The sequence below is a fragment of the Dermacentor andersoni genome, chromosome 4 (assembly GCF_023375885.2).
Source record: "Dermacentor andersoni chromosome 4, qqDerAnde1_hic_scaffold, whole genome shotgun sequence".
Taxonomy (NCBI): domain Eukaryota; kingdom Metazoa; phylum Arthropoda; class Arachnida; order Ixodida; family Ixodidae; genus Dermacentor; species Dermacentor andersoni.
The window spans coordinates 157,814,640-157,830,430 of record NC_092817.1 but is presented as its reverse complement, the minus strand read 5'-3'; the positions used below and the strand labels follow the sequence as shown (position 1 = coordinate 157,830,430).

The following is a 15,791-nucleotide window of genomic DNA, read 5'->3' as shown; positions in this document are numbered from 1 at the left end:
ATATTTCCTCGATGCACTTTATTGTTTCTCTGACCACTTTCCCATTTACACGTAGGTCAAGGCTTAGTTACCGCACTGCTACTCCGACAAATCTGCTCTTTCACTATCAGATACTTTTTTGTCGTGTCTCTCATGAGGTGACGTGCAGATAAGTTATGCCTACCCCTGCTCATGCCACGACAAAAATAGCGAAATTTGTGACACGTTAATCACCAAGAACAGCACAAGGTCGATCGATCCTGGCTATGGCCCCCACCCAAGTGTCTGAGACTCTACTCCCCACTTACGGTCAGCTAAGCGCCCAATGCACCAAATTTTAAACAATTTCTCAGTAAACGTTGCGCCTACACCTTGTAGTTTTGCTTGAAATATATGTTGTAAGAGATAGATCCGAAAGCAGGCACTGCAGTCACCTTTTTTATATGAAGACAGCTTCTCTCTGACCATCCAGTCAACGTCGCGAAAGTAACAAAATGTCTTGAAACCTGCAAGTCACTTCCGCCCCATTAACTTGCGTAAAGCCGAATATCTGAATATATTATTTCAGATTTTCGAAGCAAATCAAGATTGGTGGTTATACGGTTTCTACTTTTCTACCGGAGGTCTTTCAGAAACTAACAAAGATTGCACACTTTTTCGCAAAGAGCAACAAACAGACAATCGGATAACTTTGAAAGCCATCGGCGGCAAGGGCAGTGATCGGTAAGTGTTGCATCTTTCGACTAAATAAAACTCGCAATTTCGCCCGAGAGGTTAAGCATCCATTCTGATAGCAAATCAGCAGACAGCTATACAAATAGACATATTGCTTCTGTCGGCCGAATAAACATGCAAAAATTCGGTTACTAACTAAATTAACAAGCACGTTGTCACGCACACACCAACACATTACGCTCGATGACCGCAGAAACTCGCCGTCAAAGCGCTGCAGTGAAGAAGCGCGACAGCGGCCGTGAGCGAATTGACCTTCGTGTTGTCGCTCGCTGCAACGCGAGATAAACGTGGAAAGCGCAGCCCATACGAAGCTGCCCGCATTCCGCGTACTTTATCCGCATCGTAGATAGATTTGAAGAGGAAGCCCGCGAGGCCATGTACTTTGTGCACGTCGCAGATCGCTTGCTAGACACCACGACCGCGCGGCGATGCCGAAAGCAGCAGCCGCTTTACAGCCGCCTTAGTAGAACGCTGCCCCTCCTAAGCCTTCCCCCCGCCCACCGTGCCTCGGTCGCTACAGAAGAGGTCGCGCTTCCAACGTGCCTTCCACTCTCGCCCACGCAAGATTGAACAGCGATTGTCGGCTGACCTTTGCGAGCTTTCAGTCGCACATACAGCGTAACGCGCAGCAATCGTACGCTTGGAGTTCATCCGAAACATCACGGCGACGGCGACGATTTGCGCTTGTTGTGTCCATATAATTGCTATCGCAATAGAAAGCTTTATAATTCCCTTTCAGTGGAGAGATAAAAACTGCAATATTAAATTTTGGTTTACAGTACAATGGAAGAAGCGCATTGTTAAAAACTAACACTCTACGTGTACTCCAAAACAAACGTTTGATCTGCGTCAAGTTACGCCATATTCGTTGCCACACATATTCGCAAGTCCCCGTAACCCTCTTGCACTGTCCGCTAGCAGTACTAGGTCGTGCGCATACATCAGCACAGGAACCTTCTGTTGTACCTATTATGAATGCAATAAGAATGAAATTACAGTTCACTGTTTTGAAGTTTTTCTCTGCCCTTAACCTAAAGAGTGCACAACAATGGAAACGGAGGGAATCCTTGCATCAGTCGTCGTTGAGTTTGTATCACTTCATTACATATCGGCCTTCCCTTCGAATTTGTACTCGGTTGGCTCCACATATCGCCCTCAGCGGATGCACGAAATCGCCGTCTATGCCTTCGTGCTTGAGAATATCCTATAACAATTTTCAGCCTACCTCATGCTAGGCTTTCTAAATATCTGGAAATACTATTTTTAGAGCTTTATTCTGAGCTTTCGAATTATTTATAATCTGAGTTAGTGCAAATATAATGACCTCTAAGCATCTGCCTGGTCTGAACCCATTCTGTTCTCCTAGGATATCATTTTCATCACCTAATTGGACAGTTCTAATTCTATGGCTTGCATGTCCATTCTATATCCCCATCGTTACTGCAACTGACGTCTACAAGCTTGCCTTAGCCTTACCTCCTATACATTTGCAGATGAGGTTCAACTTGCTTTCACGTCCTGCCACCAGAAGTTTTCTTCGTTTTAGACACTTTCTCTATGAATTAGCAAGCAGTGACTTGCTCTTCGAACGCAGCTGTTTGATTAGGTGCATTGCGATTTCATCGGTTCCTGCAGACGTATTTCGGTGTGTTTTCTTTTGCTTCTTGAAAATCAACTTTTCTACGTTAAATTTGACCTCTCAGACTGTTCGGTTTTCCTGAGTCAGTTTAAGTCGACACTACGTTTTCTTTATTGCCGAAGTTACCCCTAATGAAGTATCTGAGGTACCGCAGTTCCACGGTTGCCTTTGGAAATGTGAAAGCGGTCATACCTTAAGGCCTTTGCGAATATTTAGTTAGAGCTCCGAGTGTTCTTACATGGTTCTATATTATTCAGGGTGTAACATTGTCCCTCTTGCAAATGTCATTACCACAATGTTCGCTTGCAGATTTTATTTTTCCTTGCATGAGCTCATCTCCAGCCTTTTCCTTTTTCCTCGGTACTTGTTTCATCTAAGGAGCCCCCCTCCTTCGAGTAATTGAACCGTTTAGCTTCTCAATAATTGACAAACGCCTCTGGCCCTATAACGTAAAACTATTCCAATATGTGTTTATTCTAATCTCCTGACGTCAAACTTCCGCAAACACCAAACGCAAGCATCGGGAGGTGACAATCAGGGCTGAGACCAATCAAACGCTCTCCTCGATCATAGGAAGTCACTTTTGTTTGCTTGAAAAACGAATAACATTGCCTACACTGAGCGGTTTTTCTTATCTAATTGGCTGAGAAGAGAAGAGGAGCACGCTCAAGTGGAGAGGGTTTCGATGGGGCCCAGCCAGCGCATCGAAAATAGATAACCGGATCAAGAGGGACGTGACGGCTTCTGCGATTGGTCCGTTTTCCCTTACTTAACTTGCGGTGGCTGGTCGACAATCGCGGGGGCACGCAACGAAAGCTTGAGAATGACACTACAAAAGATCGTCAGCAAAGAAGAGTTGGCATAACGAGGTCGTAAACGTGCCGAAAGTGCTCAAAGACATTATGCGGCCACGCACAAAGGTTTATTATACGCAAAAAAAACCATGCTCTCCGGTAGGTGCGAGTGGCCAGTGCGTGAGTGATCAGGCACAAGAAAATGCAGCTTTGTTCGGCACATTAATGCATCTTTAACGCGTACACGTCGCTTCGACGAGGTGAGTTTTCGCTGCTTTGTGATGTCGCGTGACAGGCAGGTGAAGTGGGTGCAGCTCCTAAACTCTTGACCAATAGCCGAGAGCTAATGGAAAAAAGGCGTCGAATCAGAAATAACTATTTTTCTCTTGTTCGGTCAAATCAGGTATAGTCAGCGTGTACACGTCATACCACATGGGGAGCTATCGCGGTTTTCGTTACGTCGCGTGAAAGACAGGTGAAGTGAGAGTGGTCCAAAAAAGTTTTTGACCAATGGCGGTGGGCTGATTGCAAAATTGTAATGGAAAAGTTTGGAATAGCTGTACGTTACAGCACTCTAGCTCACGATTTTCCATAGTTCGATTTATATACTTGTTCCACCACTTGCGTGATCTCTTCTTTACACTCCAATAATTCCTTTGTCATGCCTGTCTTATCTGCTGTTGCTCAACGTCTAGCACTTGATTATATTCCCCGACTGGTATAGGAAGCGCATTTATTTATTCCTCAATTTTGCGATCTCTGTTATTTTATTCATTTTTATAAATTCCGATGCTATTGGTTCATGTTTTACCTTACCATTTGCCCGAAATATTAAGCTTAAAATGTTTATGATCGCTACCCAGGCTATCTTTTCAATGTTCATCTATCGTCATTTAGTCGAATCATTCTTAGACCGTTTCTGAGGCTTGGACGAAGTCGATACATGACTACTTAGTAGAAATTGCTCTAGGTCGAGTAGGTAACTCGTCAGATTGAAGTAATTATGCACAATTTAGTACTGCCGTATTCACGCAAACATCCAGACACCCATACACTGTGTATACATCGGTGGAGGGGTTTTGAGTGTGTGCGTGAAGGCGGGAGTGCTAAATTGTGCCTAACTCATTCAATAGGACATGCATGCCTGTTTGCGCATTGCCAAGTTACCTTTCCATGATACCTATTTTCGCTGGTAATGCTCTAAGGTTCTGTTCATCGCAGAGATCCAGCGCTAGAGAACCGTTGCAATTAGTACACCGGTCAAAACCCTCTACGTGCAAATTCACACCTCCTGCTAAAATCACTTGGCCCGATTTCCTGAAATCATTACTCTCGCTTCTAATGCAATCAATTAATTTTTCATTTTAAAGCGGAAGGTTTACTGGCCGTGAACTTGCGATTTCGCCGTGACCGTGCTCCGAGGAGGCACAAGACGTCACACCGCGTTCCTCGTCATTGCGTTCGCCTCCGTTCGCTTCGCCAGCTGCGTCGCATGCCTGATAACATGTCGGAGGATTGAAAAGGAGAGCTCGCCTGCGCCGCAACCACAGTTGAGGCGGCAGTATGGACGGCTACAATTCTCATAAGCAGGAGGCGGTCCGGAATCGACATCGGAACGAGATGAAGAGGAAACCAATCGCCCAGGAAACAGACGAACAGCGCGCCGAACGATGGATTAAACGCCGCAACATAGCTAGACAACCACACTAACCTGGACTTGCAATCAAGGTTACCCAAGGCTAACCATGGTATGCCTTAGCAAACATCCCATGGAAATAAGGTAAAGTAGGCAGCCATGAAATGTTTCTTCGCGACGCTCTGCTTTCTCACAGGAACAAAATTTCCACCAGGATCTATGACCAGCTAGTTCTGCCTGGTGAGAGAAGGAAGGAGGTTCTGCTCCTTTTCCATGAGTCACCATGGAGTGGGCACCTCGGAATAAGGAAAACAGCCAATAGGATAAATATATCTTTCTATAGGCCTGGCGTTGACAGAGACATTAAACAACATTGTCTGCAGACATGCCATGGTTGTCAGGTCCAGCCTGACCGTAAGGTCATGTACCTTGTCGAAATCACACCACTCACGCGATCAAGCTACCTGTTCCAGGTATAGCGAACGTTGATGTAATTGGCTTATTGAGCCCGCGATCGGCACGTGGACACGGAAACGCTTTGTGTGTAACGGATTTGCATACCCGATGGCTAGAATTGGTGTGTTTGACATCGCTTACGGTGAGAAAGACATGTGGTGCGCTGCTACAGATTTTCTCGCGGACCAGTGTCCCTGAGGATATCTTCAGTGATCAAGGAACCAATATTGCAGCGCAGATGACGCAGGTTTTCTGTTAGAGAATCAGGAGCTCACCGCGATTTCCCACACCAGAGCATGCGGAAAGTAATGGCTCGATTGAGAGATGGAACCGGCGGTGCCCCATGACACAACAAGCGTTTCTCCGTTTCACATGTTCTTTGGTAGTAGCCCGACTGGGCCGCTGTCGATACTGAAGAAATGCTGGACATCGGACGTCGACATATCAGATAACCTCAGAGAATCAGTAGCACAATACCTAAAGAAGTTGCATGAGCAGCTGCAGCTAGCTGTCGAAATTGCAGGACTGACGGCTAGCAAGCAGCAAGATGCGTACGCCTCCCAGTACAGTCTCCGCGCCAAATAAAGACGTTCGACATCGGTGACGATGTCCTATTGTTTCACATGTGCGTGCACGGAAAACTACAGTCGAGGTGGTACGGACCGTAAAAGGTAGTTGCAAAACCGCGCCAAATTCGCGCGAGATAACCGTGGAAGGCGGGAAACGAAGAACTCTGCATGCTAACCATCTTCGCCCCTATCACGCGAGGATAGGGCACACGAGCGTTATCTTCCACGACAATGACGACTTTGGGGGAGTCGAGTGCAGCCCATCCCTAACAGAATAGTTGGACAGTGAGTTACCGACTACGGCGACAGAGCAGGTGTGGGACGACAATCACACACACGCGCGTTGTTCCGGTCCTACAACGGCGTGTTTTGGGGGCAACCAGGAAGGGCGCGGGTATGAGCATCGAATTGCACTATACGAGGGGTACACCCCGAAAAAGGGCCACCCGTATCACGTAGCTGAGCTCATTATAAAAGAGATAACAATAAATATCGACAAGCTTCTCACTCGGGACTTATTTTACCCGACCACAAGCGCTTTTGGTCACCCTGTGGTGTGTGACAAGGAAGTCGGCTCGCTTACACTTTGTGTCGATTACAGAGCATTGAATGCGGGTACCGTGGATAACGCGTTCCCCATGGCTCGCCAGGACGAGCCCCCCTTCCTCCTTATATATCGAGTAGGTACGACAAACTTCATCACTCTTATCGATCTTAGGCGGCGTTATTGGCAGATTCGCGTGGATGAGAAAAGCCAAGACAAGAGAGCGTTTGTGACATATTTAGGCCAATTCGCGTGGCGTGTCATGGCATTCGGGTTAAATAATGCACCCGCCACTTTCAAACGGGCAATGAATGATCGTCTCGCAGAACATCACGAATAATTGTCTGCGTGTCTAGATGATATATTAGTGTTTTCCAGAACGTGGACCGACAATTTAGAACACCTCGAGCAAGTTCTATTTTCAATGCGCGAGGCCAAGCTTCACAGCCAATCTGCAGAAATGCCGGGTCGGGGCGCATCATATAAAATACACAAGGCATGTCGTAGGCTCAGGGTAACATGGTACATACCCGGAAAAAATAGGGCCATCCAAGAGCAACATAGACTGCCAACAAAGCGCGAACTCAGGAGCGCCTGGGGTCTCTGCGGATATTACAGAAATTACGTAAGAGATTACGCAAAGATTGCTAAACCAATAAATGATTTCACAGGGAGGAAGGTGCCGATTCAATTCCCCTGGGGCATGAGGCGGACCGGGCATGGTGAAGGGCATTGTGTATCCCTGTGTAGGGCGGCGATGTTGTCCACTCCCTATTCTTCTAAGCCATACTGGCTGTTCACATATGCGTCTGCAAAGGCCGCAGCCGCTTGCTTGGCTAAGATGGGCAAATCAGGTGAAGAGGGGCCCATATCATTTACAAGCCATCACTTTAATGGCACCCAGATGAGATTGGCAACAATATAAAAGGAGGCGTTTGCTGTAATCTGGACACTTCGTAATTTCGACACGTGGGTCTACGATGCGCGAATAAATAGAATGTCTGATCACAACACCCTAACCTACTTAACTACGATGCACCCCGCGGGCGATGTCCACTGGGCACTGCAACTAAAATGGTACAGTGACACCGCCAGCCACAGAAAGGGAACGTAGCACGCGGATGCCGATGCATTATCGCGTCTCACGAGCGCCGATTGTACTTTGAGGAAAGGCGTGATTGAGGAAAGGCGTGCAGGAGACCAAATGCAAGAGTAGCTCCCCCTCCCTCCCCGTTGTCTCTGGGAGCTGTGCCCCAGATTCACTCGGACGACTGCATGTGCTTTGACATTAAACGTACTTAGCAGAGCTTGATATGTCATTGCGGTGTGTTTCTGTAGTTGAGGTAGCGGTGCGCATATACGCCATATCCAATGTCGTGCTTTGTTTTTCATGCTGAAACTTTTCATGTTCCCAAGGGTATTTTCATGTAACCAATTCCTCACTACTAATTTAATTATTCCCTTTGTGGCATTATTCCCTTTGTGGCGTTGTGGCATGCATCATTCATGACGACACCTTGAGTTAATCGTGCATAACAACCAGTAGGATTGTAATAACGATATTGGGTGCGGGGTGTAAGGTTATTGCGAATGTTCGCCTTGGTTAACTCATGTGCGCATTCTGTATGTTTGGTCGAAGTGCGTACTATCCCCTATCCTCTGGGGCTGTCTCTGTGTTTGTGTTTGTGTGTAAACAGGTAGGTTTTATACCACTGCCTGCAGTGGTAGCGGGCGGCTTTCCACCACATTGAATCGTAGTTATAATTTATGCCACAACATCATCCGCCACAATATCCTCCTATCTATGTTCTTTGTTTCTCTTGCCTGCTTTTAGGTTATAATGGCACGCATGCATTATACACCACTGACCAATGAATTGGTGCTGGTTGACTTGAGCATGCGCTCGTGCCAGATTCAAACTTTTTTTTTTACATTGCGAAACAAAACACCCCGACTGGTACCAATAACATCTTAATTTAGACCAACCTGCCTCCGGCCCCCGACCGCAGACCATATTTTACAGGTTAGTCCTTGCTTAAAACACCATATCAGGTTCGCAGTACGACGCAATGATCAGCAAACTTCCAAGCCATACAACTCTTTATCAGTTACAATGTAACAGTTACAAGACATTTGACGTTGCAGTAACCTTTAAGATAGCTGTTCCGACACATGTAACCTCTAGCTGTGACGTAAATTAACTAAAACACAAAGATCACGTTGTTTTAGTAACATAGTAAGAGGTATGTTATAGGGTAAGTAAATTGCAAGTAAAGGTCAACTTGAACGTTATCATGCTAAGAGTGCATCGACGAGGCGTGCTACTCTGGCGCCATCTAGCAGCCATCGTTACTATGGAGACCATGTTGCGCGGCACTACGCTTTTCTTCTCACGTTTTCGCCATACCCTCCTCCTCTGCTTTCCGCCTCATAGTTCCGCTGCACCCTCCTCCTCCGCTCCTCTCCACGCGCTCTCTACGCCATCGCTGTCTTTCATCTCCTACAGCGCACTACGTTCGCTTCCACCTTTCCCTATGCTCATTCGCTCGGCTACGTGGGACAGCCATGGTCGCCGTAAGAGCAGGCGCCCAAGAGCTGTTCCTTAAAACCATCCGTTATGTCCTACGTGTTCTTAGGCCTGTGACGGCAGGCGCTACTGAATGTTTCCACATATCAAAGAATTTTGAATTGTCCGACAACCATGTAGGCCGAATCTTACCGAAAAGCCACCGCGCATATGGCCCTGGAGAGCGGCAGGGGTGGCGTCAGAGGAAGTTGGCTTTCACAGGCTAGCGCAATCACGTGACGCTTCCTCGGGATTGTTTCTTTTTTTAATGGTCTGCACAATCCAGCGGCGCTATAACGTAAAGCTATTCAAAACTTTTCTATTCCAATTCTGCAATCAGCCCTCCACGATTGGTCAAACACTTCTTTGTGTCACCCCGACTTCACTTGCCTGTCATGCGACGTGACGAAAACCGCGATAGCTCCCAATGTGACACGACGTGTACATACCGATTACGCATGATTCGACCGAGCAAAAGAAAAATAGATATTTCTGATTCGACGCCTTTGCGCCATTAACCCTCCGCTTTCGGTCAAAAGTTTTCAGGCTGCAGCCGCTTCACCTGTCTGTCACTCGATGTCACAAAACCGCGAAGACTCATTGCGTCAAAGGGAGGTGTACGCGTTAGAGATGCATTAATATGCCGAACAAAACTTACTTTTGTCTGAATAGCCGTAGACTCTCCTGTTCTGTAAGGGATAGAAAATGGCTGCCACCGATCCCTCGGGCACGGGATGCTCGCACCTGCCGGAGAGCATGGGTTCATTTTAGTATACCGAAACTTTTTGCACGGTCTTATAACGTTATTGAGCCCTTTCGGTACGTATAAGACATAGCTCTAGCACCTTTTCTTTGTTCAGAATCCGTTTGAGCGGCATCTTTAAGTGTCCATTGCACGCCCATGCTATTTTAGACAAGCCACGAAGTAAGCCACGACAAACCACAGGAAGCTAAGTAAGGGAAAGCAGCCAAAGCGCAGAAGCCGGCACCACCCTCTTTATCCGGTTGTCTATTTGCAGTGTGCTGCGTTGGCACCATCGAAACCCTCTCCACTTGAGCGTGCTCCTCGTCTCTTGTCAGCCAATTAGATAATGAAACCCGCTCAATGTAAGCAATGTTATTCGTTTTGAAGTAAAGTGACCTCCCATAAACGAAGAGAGCGTTTGATTGGGCGGTTGAGGCAACGCTGCGGGGCACCGCCCGATGCTTGCGTCGACGGTGGCGTAAATTTTACCTCAGAAGATTGGAATTAAAACATAGTCGAACAGTTCAACGTTATAGGGCCACAGATGCAAGCTCCAGTAATGCAGCTTAAATTAGCACGTAATATTGACATTCAATCAGGTGCCAGTGAACACACTTCTGTCGCATAAAGTCCTACAGCACCTTACTATGCAAGCCTTTCAAATATAAGCCGAGTAAGCGCTTCCTCGAAAGTGCACAAACCATTTCATAGAACAGTGCTAGATTATAAATGACTTCTTAGAATTTCTTGTAGTTTTCTGTTGATATTTCACCTACATCATTCTTGTCCCACTGTGTATCTGTTACCCGGAATTTCCTACCGAGTATAGAACTTTTCATCGGGTGAGAAGGAAAGGACTTCCGTCGTGCATTAACTCCTCTTTGGCTTGTGCAAGCCGGCGCGCCGCTACTTGCATGTGTGGCCGCGTGCCCTGCCGAACAATCTCGAGTTGTTTTAGCTCGTTCTTCGTGAAATAAACGTGATATCAATTCATACAGGGTCGCCGAAGAACCATGTTTGGCCGCTTGGTGCAGCGGTAACTACTGTATATGGAAATGCCTCTCGGCTTGGCAAACGTACGACGCGCATCGTCAGTAGTCGTGTGTGTATGTGTTGTGCACCATTATGGCCACTAATGACCACTACGTCACAACCTGTGGTGGTGACATAGTGGCTCTGGTGTAGCACTGCGAAGCGATAGTGTGCGAGATCGTGTGTCAGGGCCGCATTTTCAGGAGGCGAAATTCAAGAACTCCCATGCGCCGTGCAGTAGATGAGCGTTAAATAATCCATCATCATCATAATCATCATCTCCCTGGCTACGCCCACTGCAGGGCAAAGGTCTCTCCAATACTTCTCCAACTACCCCGCTCATGTAATAATTGTGGCCATGTCCCCGCAACCTTCTTCATCTCATCCGCCCAAATACCTTTCTGCCGTCCCCTGCTACGCTTTCCTTCTGTTGGAATTCAGTCCCTCACCCTTAATGACCATCGGTTATCTTCCCTCCTGATTACATGTCCTGCCCATGCCCATTTCTTTTTCTTGCTTTTAACTAAGATGTCCTTAAGTCGCGTTTGTTCCTTTACCCAATCTGCTCTTTTCTTATCCCTTAACGTTACACCCATCCTTCTTCTTTCCATAGCTCGTTGCGTCGTCCTCCAATTTAAGTAGAACCCTTTTCGTAAGCCTCCAGGTTTCTGCCCCCTACGTGAGTACTGGTAAGACACAGCTGTTATACACTTTTCTTTTCTTCTTATATTATTATTTTCTTCTTTCTTTTCTTATACACTTTTCTTTTCTTATTCTTCTGATTATTGCAGTCTCATGATCCGGATCCGCGGTCACTACCTGCCCTATGTAGATGTATTTCCTTACGACTTCCAGTGCCTCGTTACCTATCGTAAACTGCCGATCTCTTCCGACACTGTTAAACATTACTTTAGTTTTCTGCAGATTAATTTTTAGACCCACGCTTATGCTTTGCCTCTCCAGGTCTGTGAGAATGCATTGCAATTGGTCCCCTGAGTTACTAAGCAAGGCAATATCATCAGCGAATCGCAAGTTACTAAGGTATTCTCCTTTAACTCTTATCCCTAATTTTTCCCAATCCAGGTCTCTGAATACCTCCTGTAAACATGCTGTGAATAGGGTAGGAGAGATCATATCTCCCTCCTGACGCCTTCCTCTATTGCGATTTTTTTGCTTTCTTTATGGAGGACTACGGTGGCTGTGGAGCGGCTATCGATATCTTTCAGCATCTTTACATACGGCTCGTCTACACCCTGATACCGTAATGCATCCATGACTGCTGAGGTTTCGACTGAATCAAACGCTTTCTCGTAATCAATGAAAGCTATATATAAGGGTTGGTTATATTCCGCACAATTCTCTTTAACCTGATTGATAGCGTTAATATGGTCTATTGTTGAGTAGCCTTTACGGAATCCTGCCTGGTCTTTTTGTTGACAGAAGTCTAAGCTGTTTCTGATGCAATTTGCGATTACCGTAGTAAATACTTGGTAGGCAACGTACAGTAAGCTGATCGGTCTATAATATTTCAAGTCCTTGGCGTCCCCTTTATTATGGATTAGGATTATATTAGCGTTCTTCCAAGATTCCGGTGTGCTCGAGGTCTTGAGGCATTGCGCGTACAGGTGGCCAGTTGTTCTAGAACAATCTGCCCAGCATCCTTCAAGAAATCTGCTGTAACCTGATCCTCCCCCTTTGCGTAGCTCCCAAGGCTTTCTTTGCTTCTTCCGTCGTTACGTGTGGGATTTCCAATTCCTGTAGACTATTCTATCTTCCATTATCGTTGTGGATGCCACTGGTACTGTGTATATCCCTATAGAAATCCTCAGCGACTTGAACTATCTCATCCATATTAGTAATGATATGTCCGGCTTTGTCTCTTAACGCATACATCTGATTCATGCCTATTCCTAGTTTCTTCTTCACTACTTTTAGGCTTCCTCCGTTCCTAAAAGCATGTTCAATTCTATCCATAATATACTTCCTGATTTCAGCTGTTGTACGCTTGTTGATTAAATTGGAAAGTGCTGCCAGTTCTATTCAAGCTTTAGGGTTAGAGGCTTCCATACTTTGGCGTTTCTTGATCAGATGTTTCGTCTCCTGCGATAGCTTACTTGTGTCCTGTCTAACGGAGTTACCACCGACTTCTATTGCGCACTCCTTAATGATGCCCATAGGATTGTCGTTCATTGCTTCAACAGTAAGGTCCTCTTCCACAGTGAAAGCCGAATACCGGTTCTGTAGCTTGATCCGGAATTCGTCTATTTTCCCTCTTATCGCTAACTCATTGATCGGTTTCTTATGTACCAGCTTCTTCCGTTTCCTCCTCAAGTCTAGGCTAATTCGAATTCTTACCATCCTATGGTCACTGCAGCGCACCTTGCCGAGCACGTCCACATCTTGTATGAATCCAGGGTTAGCGCAGAGTACAAGGTCTATTTCGTTTCTAGTCTCACCATTAGGGCTCCTCCACGTCGACTTTCGGCTATCCCGCTTGCGGAAATAGGTATTCATTATCCACATATTATTCTGTTCTACAAGGTCTACTAATGACTCTCCCATGCTATTCCTAGAGCCCATGCCATATTCCCCCACTGACTTGTCTCCAGCCTGCTTCTTGCCTACCCTGGCATTGAAGTCACCCGTCAGCATAGTGTATTTTGTTTTGACTTTACCCATCGCCGATTCCAAGTGTTCACACAAGCTTTCAACTTCCTGATCATCATGACAGGATGTAGTGGCCTAGACCTGTACGAGCTTCTATTTGTACCTCTTATTATGTTTCACAACAAGACTTGCCACCCTCTCGTTAATGCTATAGTGTTCCTTTGTGTTACCAGCTATATCCTCATTAATCAGGAAACCGACTCCTAGTTCTCGCCTCCCCGCTAAGCCGCGGTAGCACAGGACGTGCCTTTTTTTAAGCACTGTATATGCTTCTTTTGTCGTCCTAACTTCACTGAGCCCTATTATATCCCAATTATTGCCCTACAATTCCTCCAATAGCACTGCTAGACTCGCCTCACTAGATAACGTTCTAGCGTTAAACGTTGCCAGGTTCAGATTCCAATGGCGACCTGTTCGGAGCCAGGTATTCTTAGCCAACTCTGCTGCGCCACAGGTCTGAACGCCGCCGTGGTCAGTTGCTTCGCAGCTGCTGGGGACTGAGGGCCGGGGTTTGATTGTTGTATTCATATAGGAGGTTGTGACCAAGTACTGCACCAGAGTGGCCAATCCTACTCTGGTGAGGGAGTGCGTTACCGGTTCTCCTGCTCTGGTTATGCCCAGCGCCGGGAACATGACGTCATCACTTGGTCACGTGGGCTTTTGGACCATCGGAGTTTAAGGCCGTGCTCCGCATTTTTCATTTCATGGGGCATATAACGCTTTCGCATTAGAAAAAAGTTGTTTTGGCTGTATTCTTTTTCACTCACCGAAGTGAACCGGCGCCCGTGAATTGCCAGCATGAATCGGAAAATCTTCACACTATCTGACCACTTGACGTGAGGATTATTGTACAAGATTTTGTGGTTTGTATATTAGCAACGCAATGCAAGCGCGTATATCTAAGCGCCAATTGTTAGAGAACTGTTGCGTCAGTCACTGGCCTCGTTTTCGCACGTTTCAATTCTTTTAGACTGAAATCACTATGGTATGTCTCACCGGCATGGCACATATAAGCTGTGTGCTACGGCATTGCATTTCACCTTGTAAAACTGTAATATATGAACGGAATTGATTGGAAAGGATCCGGCGACTAATTGTGAGGGTACAATATCTTTCAAATGGGTCAGTGTGTCGTAGAGTATGGGACCAACAAGATCCAAAAAACAAACAAAAAGTCGGTGTCTTCCACTTCTTTCACGAAAGCAAAAAGAAACAAAAGTCGCCGGCTGACGCCACAGTAAGACCTCACATGCTCGTGCCGCACGCTTGGACTATGTGTTAATATAGAACAAACGCCGCTGGCCGCAGCCGGTCGCTCGACCACACGACAAGCGTGTTAATCAAAACTATTTTATACATGGGCGGATACCTCTACCAACACACGAGGTTCTCGTGGAATGTATCTACCAACTTGAACTCTTGTAACAGTAGAAAGCACAACTTATTAGGTAGCAGAAGCCTACTCATGCTGTTAAGATGATATACGTTTCGTTACTTACTGCTGCTAAACCACAGCTTAGAACCACAAGTCAGAGCAGTGGATTTTTTTTTCAGAAATACAGAACAGATTGCCGAGGGTGCGTGTAGGCTCAAACATGTGCACAAACATTGCTACGGGTGGTCCGTCCACCTCAGTGCCAGCAGAACTTTTGGTCATATTTTTACGTAAATTACTCCAGCACGTCCCACAGAGCCGTTTCTCACGTAAAGATGCCCCGTCGTTCTAAGTAGACCACTTCAGTGCATATACAATCGTCAGAAACTCCCACCAAGCGTATACTTAACATACAACACAGAGCGCTCACCCAAGCGAGCGTGTCGATTGCTTATGATTGGAGCCACTGCCTACGCAATATGGCGACGCCCACGAAAAAAAAGTTTTTATGCCACTGGGTATGCCCCCCACTTTGGCCAATCCAAGAGAGTGCGTTCTGCCACTTCGACTCTTTTTATATGTGTAGTACAGCTTTGTACATGCAACTTTCTTTACGCTTCTTCTCTCGATAAACTTGCCGACGTCATCATGTCATCGCTATGTCGGTGTCTTAAGTTAGGGTGCATTACAGAGAACTCTGTGTGAAATTGGCTGTAGGTTGTGAACAGTACACTGTTTCATAATAAACATTGTATGCCAATAATATTTTCACTAATGCTGTGCATAAGCATAAGTTTCACATAATACACGCCGCATTGAATCAAACTAAATGAAATTATACGCCTCACGTTTACCTAATACCAGTTAAATAAACGCTTCACCAAAGGTGCGTTTCAAGTAGGTGGCAGTATGTTCGTTGCGCGGCAGAATAATTTTACAGCGAAGCTGGTAATGAAACTAGAGGAGCTTGAAAACGTTACAGGTGTTTTTACAGTATCCTAGAATAATCAAAGTGACATTCTATAGTTGGCGCGAATTTGGGGCCCCATAGTGG

General features: G+C 46.2%; 1 long non-coding RNA gene across 1 annotated transcript in view; it reads left to right on the top strand.

The window, feature by feature from the left end:
* Positions 1 to 15,791, top strand: part of LOC126537989 (uncharacterized) — a 43,757-nt gene that overhangs the window by 2,702 nt on the left and 25,264 nt on the right. Inside the window, exon 2 of the long non-coding RNA XR_011893669.1 lies at positions 548 to 702. This is a non-coding gene — a long non-coding RNA (uncharacterized lncRNA). The remainder of the gene's footprint in view (positions 1 to 547; positions 703 to 15,791) is intronic.